The 10686-nt window shown below is 37.5% G+C and overlaps 1 long non-coding RNA gene across 1 annotated transcript in view; it reads left to right on the forward strand.

Moving 5' to 3' along the window:
* Window positions 1-9031: 9031 nt before the first annotated feature.
* LOC137975238 (uncharacterized) overlaps window positions 9032-10686 on the forward strand; it is a 4826-nt gene continuing 3171 nt past the window's right edge. The window contains exons 1-2 of the long non-coding RNA XR_011117558.1: window positions 9032-9078; window positions 9678-9812. This is a non-coding gene — a long non-coding RNA (uncharacterized lncRNA). The remainder of the gene's footprint in view (window positions 9079-9677; window positions 9813-10686) is intronic.

Genomic DNA, 10686 nt, shown 5'->3' on the forward strand with positions numbered 1-10686 from the left:
TCTGATGATGTCATGCTATTGCATAAAGAGGCAAGTAAAGAAAGATTGTCATTGACAAAGTATAATAAATATTATAAAACTTAAAATACTTTGTACATGTAAGAAACACCAACACAGTATCACAGGGCTGGTAACTAAGAGGGTACTTCATTTGGCTAAATCACCGAATACAGTGGATGTTTAATTGTTTAAATTGTTGTTTTGGTCATTTTATGATTTGGAGTTTTGGTGTATTAATTCATTGAATGTGGTTTCTTGCATCTTCATTATTTCGTTTTCATTAAGAGGACTCTCATTTCTATTTTATTTACACTTTTTTTAAAATTTGGTTGAATGGTGATTCTGTCTAAAGTTTAGTACGTTCTAGAGAAATTAATACTAAAGCCCATTTGAAAGTATCATACATTTCTCTTACTTTAGAACAAAAAAATGATCCTTGAAATTTTGCTCCAAGTTGTGCAAAGACGTGCTACAAACACGTTCGTACGGTAACATGTTTTTGGTATTTAAGCCGTACACACACATACAGGGAGTCATTTCAGCGGCTTTGGCAATATTAATGTCGTAACGTGTAAATAAAACGTAATTTTCCCCTTCGTTGGACCATCGCTTCCTGTGCATTCGGCACTGAATTTAAGAGCCGTTTCAAAAACGAAATTATTTACTTACTTTTCTTGTTTAATTTTTATTTTATACAGAATGCCCCAGCTTCGCCTCCCAAGAAAAAGAAGCCGACTGATGACTGATGAAAATATCATGCCCAGTATCGAAGAATAAACAGTGAATTTCAGCTTAACTGTTGTCGTCTCCTTTACTGTGTTATTTCACTCGGAACAGTTGTTAGATTAGGTATTGAAAATAATGCCTCGAAATAACTTTTCCCAAACATTCCACATTCTATGCATTTCACTGTCATATAAGCATTGAAAATTCCTTCCTCTTTGCCCCGCGTTGCACCTTATCGTCCGCCATGTTTCACGCAGTTGGTGATCAATAATGTCACGTGGACGAGAATTTGAGCAGTGATTGGCTAATGGTTTGTTTTGGTAGTGGTTATCAAAATTGATAACAATCCTGGACTGTCGACGAGCCGATTTTCCGCAATTTGCCTTTATTCCAGTGTTGGCCCCGCAGCATAACACATGGCTAATTTGCATGAAAATTTGAAAAACCAACATGGCGGCTATCGTGAGTAAGGGCTATTAGCCAGTATCAAAAATACCATGATACTCTGTTTGTCCCTCAAAAAAATTTGCGTAAGCATTGTTTTCATTTTCTCTTGGGACTTACACAGGCGACCCAAACACACAATGTGAATGCTCGCTCAACGTAACGATTTGAAGAATATGGGAAACATGTATTGCAGAAAACTGCGATGAAAAGAAATAAAATAAACTTGCTTTAATTTACTTCACCTTGTGCCCTTGTGTCGATTGTTTAAAGATCCACTAAACGCCATTCGCGTTACATTCGTGGTCTTGAACTACAGGGTTCCAGTTAATATTTTCAAGTGGGGGGTCATTGAGACCATTTGAGGGTCACCCACATGTCGCGCCAGCAGAGGCCCTTTGGCTCACACGTTCACACCTTTAATTATTTTGTAATATCCTTTCCCATTTTGAGGTCTTTTAGTTTTTTAAGCTTTGGTAATAAATTCAGTTTAAAGATAACAAACACACTCTTGAGTAAAGGTGCACGTGATCACCTTGTGTCAACTGAATGAACTACGGGAAAGAATATTAATCGTTCGTTGTTTTCAGAGTAAAACAACGTACTTTTTAGCCAAGAAACTTCCGTCTTTGGTTTTTTTTAATTTTGTTGTAATATTTAACCGAATATTTACATTTCATGTGTCGGGTCAGGAAGCCTTCTTTGTTGGGTTCCTGAGAAACGTATCTATTGTGACTTCAGGGTGAACTATTTACACAATCGCGAGGTTGAGCGGCCATGTAATTGAAAATCTGAACACCTGGGTTTACCTCGGTGTAAAAACCTGTGAAAATTTTTCTTTGTGTTGTTAGCTCGTGGAAGGGTTACGTTACTGTTTGATGTTTTTTTTTGCCTCTTTTGTTTTCCTTTGTGTTACGTCATCTGCGAGTTTCACAGGTTTTTACCCCGAGGATGAGCCGAACATCTATGAGATACAAAAAAACAGATTTGCGAATTATCGCAAATCACAATGCTGACAAGCACAATAGCAGAAGAAATGGTTAATAAATATGACGTTTGTTACTATCTGAATGTTTTTGAGTTATAGTAAAGGGATATTTGTCACGCAAATGATGTAATTTCGTGACACTCAAAATTCGCAAAAAGCGTGAGTTATGTAAACAATCTTCGCACTAGTAAGTGGTAGCAATAAATTGGATTAACCAGGAAGTTAAAGAAATATTGTTGCCTACAAAATCATTTGTCAGAGAAATAAAATTCCAGTCGCCTAGCGGATCACATTTCAACGCACGTATGCAAATTTGTTAACTCATTTTCACCGCGTCCTGATCTGATTCCTGCGAAATTTTTCTTCTTTCAAATGTCAACAAAAATACTATTTCTCGTCAAGCGTTCCATCTTTTATTTTCAAATAACCGCTAAAAATAAAGATATTTTAACGATTTATCAGTATTCCGTAGATATTTTTTCATAATTTAATATTCTGTCATCGTTTTGGAAATAGCAGCTACTTTACGTCACGCACACGTCATGCACGACGAAGGTAAACACGATGCTAAAGGCGCAAACATCTTCCACAAGAATGGAACGTGGAAGCGCGTGGTATCATGGGATAGCTGTGGACCCAGGGCTTCTCGGAAATGTCACGCAATGACGTGACAGTGCGAATATACCATCGCTTTGAGAACTTCGCAGCGATTTTACTCTCTTGAATGCTCAAGGACCCCTATTTTTCTTTCCGTCACGACCACTTCCTTTTCTGATTTTGTCCATTTTAACAAAAAAACAAAAAAAGTCTGTGCGTGAGAAGTTATAAATATTTCTCCTTTTATGTTTTCGTGCGACCGAAATTTTCTTTATTAGACTAATATGTATCGTTTTTCAAGGTCTATTTCACCTCAGAAAAAGACATCAGCTGCAAAGGTTAATTTAGTTATATTAGTTATGTTGAATTGAGTACGTTTACCTGATCTAAATTTCACTAATGTAGCTTTTTGATTGTTGACAGTTGTAAGCTAAGATCGTCTTAAAATAACGCAATCTTCTGAAAGCGCACCTCATGATCTCGAAAACGAGCACGGTGACCCCCCATTTTTTTGCCTTTTTGGCAAAAGTAGATCATTACCTTTCTGCGTGGCAAGTTTAAAAAAAATCTGGACGTGGGAACATTTTGGGCGCGAACATCCTTAAGTCTTGTCCCATTTACAATAAAATATCGATGTTGGAAAGTTTTGCCCAACAGTGACTGATAGCCATTCCCCTAACAATCAGGAATGAGTCAACTAAGCGTTTATTAAAACAAGCACTGCATCGCCATTATGTTGCTCAGTACTGAAAATATTTCCGCTTGTCTGCTATTGTTATTTATTTAAAGTATCTGCTTTTCTGTGTACTTTGTTACAGTTTGGTGCATAATTATGTATTATATGGGTATGTATCGCGTGTTTGTATCTGTGCTCTGACTGACTAAGAAATTTTCATTTAATGTAAAAAATGCATCTAATTTTTTCTTTGTTGTGGTTCTTATTTTGAATATGTATATGTAATGCTTTTGAGTGGAGAAAATCAAATGAAATCAAATCGAATCAAATGTTATTAAAGCGGTCGGTTCTCAATTCCTACCAGAAGGACATGGCCTTGAAGCGTGTAACTTGCAACTCTTTTCCTTGGAACAAAGCTGGAGATTTTCGGACACCAATTTTATGCCCAAATATGGACAAAGAGCTACGTTACATCCAAATAAGGAAATCTTTTAACTCAAAAGACCCCAGTTCTGCACCAGAATTAAACACTTCAAAGTCACGAGCTTCCGCTCCTACATACATCCCTTCCTTAATCCAACTCTTCACTTCGATTCTGCATGGCGGCGCTTAAGAATGTCCAGGTTGCGACCATTTGTGGTTTGAAAATGTCTGAGCATTCCTAAGGTATCGTTAGCTCTAGTTGTATTCCTTATCCGTCATCTGGTACGATTTACATGGCGATGAGCCAGTGGCAAGCTAGCGAAGATGCGTACATCTAAGTCTTTTTGTAAACACTGTTGTAAAAACACAACAACATAAACACCGAGAAACAGAACTGAGCTGATTAAAACGACGGCAACGGCACACAAACACACAGGAAGGGGAACTCTGGGCTCCCCAGTCAAAGTACCGAGAACGTAGAACTCAACAGCGAGAAATTTTATCGACTTTTAAATCGTGCGGTCTTCCTGGAATATTAATTTGCCTGTCATCTTTAACTTGTTATACGATCGATCTATCGCCCTTTTCCGTTGAACACCCATACAAGTTTCGTTATCCGTCCTATCAGAGCAGTGTTAACACGAGTGTCGTAAGTAATCACGCGATTGCTTTGGTTTTTGTTTCTGTCTGCTTGATGATTGGATCAAAAAACTTGCACGAGGCAATCTGTGTTAAAAACAGGACCAATTGCCACCTCAATTGCATGCCCACGTTTTACCACCCTTGGCGCCGGTTGCGCTTACTTGCTTTGCGTTCTGATTGGCTATTAAAACCAAAACGTGAATTATTTCGATTTGTGGTTGGCTGAAGGGTTTATTTGCGTCAGCACGTGATTAGCCCTGTCATTACTTTGGTTTTGGTTTTACAACACTCAAGTGAGTTTGTAGTCCGTTTTGTAGTGACCTCATATATGCTTCACGAGTCAACTTTGATCCCAGGGTCCTCTTACTTTTAACCTTATGACGCAAGATGGCAAGGAAAGGTCTTTGTGCCACGAGAAACTCGAGATTATGTTGCTTTCTGTCGAACGCAGTAAAATTCTCTCGAAAATGGAGGCAAAGGAACTGTTTCCTGTAAGTTACTTCGTTTCTGATGTTCGTTATAATGTCATAACTGTATGGTTACAAACAGAATTTTTTTTAACTAAGTCTCTGTGATCCTGTAACAACATCTCGACATTTGCGATGTCTTCTTTTGTATACATTAATGGCGCTTTTTTTCTGGAAATCAAAACTTATTTTCTCTCTTTATTCCTGCCATTCCTAGCTCATTCCTTGTATGTTTGGCCTTTCAAGTTTTGTGATTACTGTAAAATCTTGAGATGACCTGTTGCATGTACTTTACATGTTTCCCGATCGTGGTCTTGATTTCGTTTTCTTAGCTTTACCGTGCTGTGCATGCCACCTTTTTGGCCACTTTTGAAAACAATTCTAAGTGCTGGAAAAAATAACCGCACATACATATCATTACTTACATGCATGCGGCCAACAAACGCACGTGTTTCACTACGAACACCAGTTCCAAGCTTTTGCGACACCATCGAAACATGAAGATGGCATTCGACTTGCAGTTTCCTTTCTTAGCCCAATCACAGCAGCCTCCATATATATCTCCACAAGCTGGAAAGAAAATAATCAGTTTGCCCCGATTTTTTGCTTCAGCATCTCAACACGGTTTTTGAACTTTGCAACGCCACGAAATCCGAGAATGTTTTCCTTTTTCAACTAAGTGTTTCTTGGCTGACCAAAACTGTTTTTGTATAACCTGTTCTGGGACCATAAATCATTTGTATGGTGAAAGTGGGAGGGGGGTAATTCTTAGCGTACTATATAAATAGCCGGACGTGTTTTAGTGATGTCTGTTCTGCACAATTTAGATCAGTGCAGCTCAGAGACAAGTGCAGGGCAGTTTTGGTTTAAGGAACTTTTTGTACCGTAAGTGTGTGTTGCCTTTAAAGTAACATTTTCATCACGACCTTGATAGTACGGACGCTTCTCTAGTAGGACAGTTTGCTCCGTCCTCTCGGTGTCCGTGTTTCGTAGTAACGGTGAGTAAACTTACCCCGGCAAGCATCGCAGGTCACTGGGCATTCATCAATCGTAACGTAGTCTTCGCATCCTGTTCCTCTTCTTCCTCCAGCCCTACGTAAGCATCTTTCTGTGCCTAAGCGGTCGTAACATGCGAATCCGCGACGTTTGTCTGTATAGAAGAAGGAAAGCGGAAATAGATCGGAGAAATGAAAAATACTTCAGCTCGCCTTATTTCGGAATACCAAACAGCCCGCAAAAGCTTATTAAAAATTTGTGTATGATAGAGTAAGGGGAGATTGGTTGGATATTTGAAATGGATAAGAAATAAAAAAGTCTAGGTGGTAGTGGCAGGAAAAAATTCACGCATCTCGGTGTATGAATTGTTTGGGGTGAATTAACATTATGGAATCTCATGATGATATTATACCACATCTTCCCTTAAGCGCAACTTCTATAAAACCTAACATACTATTTATACTGATAAACTGAATACTCATATTTATAACATCGCTAGCAAAGCTCCGTGATCTAATTGAGGAACACATTGAACTACAGTTAAAGACGCAAAATTGGTTGATGGGAGCAGTTCACAAAGGAAAACCAATTCAAGTTTTCGAATTGCTAAAATTTACGTTAGTATCGCTGTTAAAAAATGGAACTCAAATACATGAGGTGATCGCATGTTTACAAATGAGTTATGGGATTGCTTGTATGCCTATGTAACAGAAAGCAGAGACAAAATTATGAAAGCCGGTTAAGAAGGAAGCCATTGATGATATTGGAAAAACAGAGGAAAGCAAAACTTGGGACACAAAAACCTGCGTAGCGTATTCTTCAAGAATGACTGACCAACAAATTTGGAATTGGTTGAGAAAAGCAGATTTGAAGAAAACAACGGAGGGCGTTATTATGACAGCACAAGACCAAGCCATCAGAACAAGGCTGATTAAACACTAGAACGACAGAGACAACAGCTCCTCCTTGTGCAGGCTTTGATGAGTGAGACGAGAAAGTAGCCCATTTCGTGTGTCTAAATTGGTCTAAATTTCAGAGATTATTTTGAACTGTGCAGAAGCACTAAGACGAGATCCAACCATCAATATAAGATACAAATTAAACTCACAAAATTAAACTGTTATAAATATTTCTTCTTTGTTAAGGTAATCAAGCTTTGGAACGATCTTCCATGTAATGTAATAAATTGCAATGATAGTCCAAATATTAACAAGTTTGAACTAAGATTAAAAAATCACATGAATATTTATTGAATGGACATTCTTTAATTTTTTATTGATGTTTTCGGTGATTTATTTTATCTATTTTATTCTTATTTTTATTTTTATAAATTGGCTTTTATATAATTGTTTAATTTGATAGCTATATTTATATATTTCTGTTGATTCCTAATCATTTAGGAGATCCCTGACATATTGGGTTAACCTCTGGGTTTCCTTTTTCTAAACTTATAGCGCTTTTTGTTACAGTACTTGTAATGTTTAGAATAAAGTATTGTGTGTGAATGCAACAACCTCGCTCAGACACATCGTTAAAAGAACGGTCAGTACAAAATGCGGACTGAGAACAAGATCGTTTTCACATGATGTCATGGCAGCCATTTTGGTGAACCTAAACAATCTTCGGGGAATTGAAGTTCATTTTTATGCAAATATTTCCTATTGCTTCAGTAGATCGATATTTAAGCCCCACTTAAAATAGTTAAAATTAACAGAATGTCCGATAAACCTTGGATAAGCTCTGGTCTAAACAAATCAGTCAAGGTGCGTGATAAACTTTATAAACAAAGGCTTATGACTAAAGACATATTATTTCTTAATAAATACAAAGTTTATCGCAATAAAATTGCCGCCATAAATAAGCTTTATCGTGCATCGTACTATAAGGAAGTATTAGTCCGTTCAACCAATTCTAAACAAATGTGGGATAATATTAATCTTGTTATTATACATTGGTATCACCAGCTCGATTTTGATTGGCTATAAGCACGCAGCTAATTCTTGCTTGCTTTGTTTTTCTTACGTCATACCTACAGACAATAGATTTAATATATGCTGAAATAGAATTGACATCATACCTAAAGACAGTAGTTTTATGCATGCAGAAGTGACGTCACCTAACACACTAACCAGTAGTTTGATCAGTTTTGTCATGGCGGAGCTCAGCTCAGGAATATGCATAAAAAAACAATTATTGGATTCAGTTTTCGCATGATAGCGATAATTATCATGGCCTCAGTTTGTGTTATTCGCCTCAGCCTTCAGCTTGGGCAGATAACACAAACTTGGGCCTTGCTAATTATCGCTATCATGCTCAACCTCATCTAATAATTGTTAATTATTAATAAAAAGAGGCCTTCGTCAAACATATCTAATTTAGAAGTCAATGGTAAAAATTACTAGCAACCATCCACTATATCCAATGTTATTAATAAGTATTTCTGTGATATACCTGGCAATTTGGGATCAAAACTCCCTAAGAAAGGCAATCAATTTAAGTCTTATTTGACGCCCAAGGCATCGATTTTCAAGTTTTACACTCACGGTTTCAGAAATTGAGGAATTCTTTTATTAGGAGAACTTGATACAACGAAATTACCTGGCGTTGATAAAATTCGTTCATTGTTACTCTCTTTGGCTGAAAAAGAAATTTATCAACCTTTGACATTCATCGAAAACCTGTCTGCTAAACAAGGTACTTTTTCCTGAGAGCTTGAAGATTGCAAAAGTTATTCCTTAAGCAAGGATCTCGTGCATCCTGTAACAATTACAGACCTATTTCGGTTTTTTCTGCTCTTAGTAACATATTTAAAAAGTGTATTACTATTGCCCTTGATCAAAATAATTATGCCCTGACTTAATTTGTAGACCTTAGTAAGGCCTTTGATACTGTTAATCATTCGATTTTGTTATCAAAGCTCAAGCACTATGGAATTGATGGAGTTGAAAATCAATGGTTTAGATCCTACCTTCAAAAAAGAAAGCCAAAGGTTTATGTCAATGGTGTTTGTTCTGATCTTTTATTGATTAAGTCAGTTGTACTTCAGGGTTCGATACTAGAGCCTATCCCATCTGTAATTGGACGATACGTTTGGAATAGCACCCCGTTTTCAATCAGAGGTAAGACTACTAAGCGTTCTTTTCATTGGCATTTTATCATCATTACCTTGCTTAGTACTGAAAACATAATAACTCCTTTGTTAGATATTTTTGCATATTCCTATAATCCTGCTTATCTTTGTCATTTTTATTTGTGTTTGTACGTGGTTTTTGCGTAATATTTATCTATACTCTCGTAGACTCTCAAAACCTGTACAGACCATTTTCTAAAACTAATTATGGCCTGGCAAGGTTTAGCGTAGTGGCATCACAGACCTGGGAAGCAATACCTATAAAAATTAAGTGTCTCCCCTTTGACAGTTTTAAAAAAGAATTCAAACTCTCTCTACTTGATAGTTAGACATGTGATTAACTTAGCCAGACCTTTATAACTAGTTTCTATAAGCACTACATAGCCTCCACCCACTTGTAACTGCTCTGTGGTAGCAGCCAACTCGAAAGCTTGGCTCCTTTGGCTGCTACACACTTTCTTCTTTGTTATGTTTAATTCAATGTATAGCTAGCTCTGTTTTTATTTCTTTTTTACTCTTTTTGTTGTTGTATTGTAGTTGAATAAGTGTGAATAAATCAGAACTTGAACTTGAACTTCTTCTATTTAGATTGACCAATCATGCAGCATATCGGGTTCCCATAGTGGATTGGGTGCTTTCATTATGCAGGACTGACCGGTCAGAGACCAGCGGAACTAACCAGGGGCCCGGGAAGATGGAACGACATCAGGCGTCCGTACAGTTGTGAGTAATATCGGCCCCATTCTCTTGCGTTTTCTCCGACTGTCGTCACTTTTCATACTAATTGACCATTCTAAAAGAAGTGAGATGTTATTCGACTTTTGAGGAAAAGAAGATCCCTTTACAGTTTAGTTGTAGCTTGTTGCTTCTTGCGTAGGGATCTCAACAGAGGAGTTGGCCATTTTGAAGCAACAGTGGCCATGAGACTAAGAGATTCGAAAAAGTCATTGAAATATCGTTCTTTAAATGCTAATAAACAAGGGCGGATGTAGGGGTGGACCCAGCGGGCGACTAGAACAGAAAAAAAAGCTACATTATCACCACTTTCCTTGTCGACGGCCTTTACACAATCTGATCATCTGAGACCGTATCATATAAGTAACACTGTAATGCAGTAAGTACTGCCAAATTTGCCGCAGCAATTGCGATCCTTTGGATACATGCTAGTAAAGAATAAGCTCATGCTTTTAGCTGTGCATCTACCGAGTTATGGATGCAGTTCGGAGGTTATTGCAAAGCACTCGTAACGCAACAACTCGACTGCGTGCCGAAGGAAAGCTGTAAGTTATACAAAAATTCGCACTAATAGGCGACCATACCTTGCAATCCCTTTGTTAATTCTGCGTTGTAAGGTTTTGCCTCTGCGCCTGGAACAGAAAGAAACAAGCGACATTATCACCGCTTCCCTTGTCGTATGTCTTTCCATAGGCTGATCATCTGAGACTGGTAACAATTTGAAGCATAAACAAATTTCTAGGAAGAAGGTATAATCCGCTGTTCAAAATTACCGTCAAGTAACCATATTTTATCAGCGAAGGGCTATTTCGATACGGTCATGTTCAAAATTGTTACTTTACTATTATTATTATTATTATTA

This window comes from Montipora foliosa, chromosome 11 (genome assembly GCF_036669935.1).
Source record: "Montipora foliosa isolate CH-2021 chromosome 11, ASM3666993v2, whole genome shotgun sequence".
Taxonomy (NCBI): domain Eukaryota; kingdom Metazoa; phylum Cnidaria; class Anthozoa; order Scleractinia; family Acroporidae; genus Montipora; species Montipora foliosa.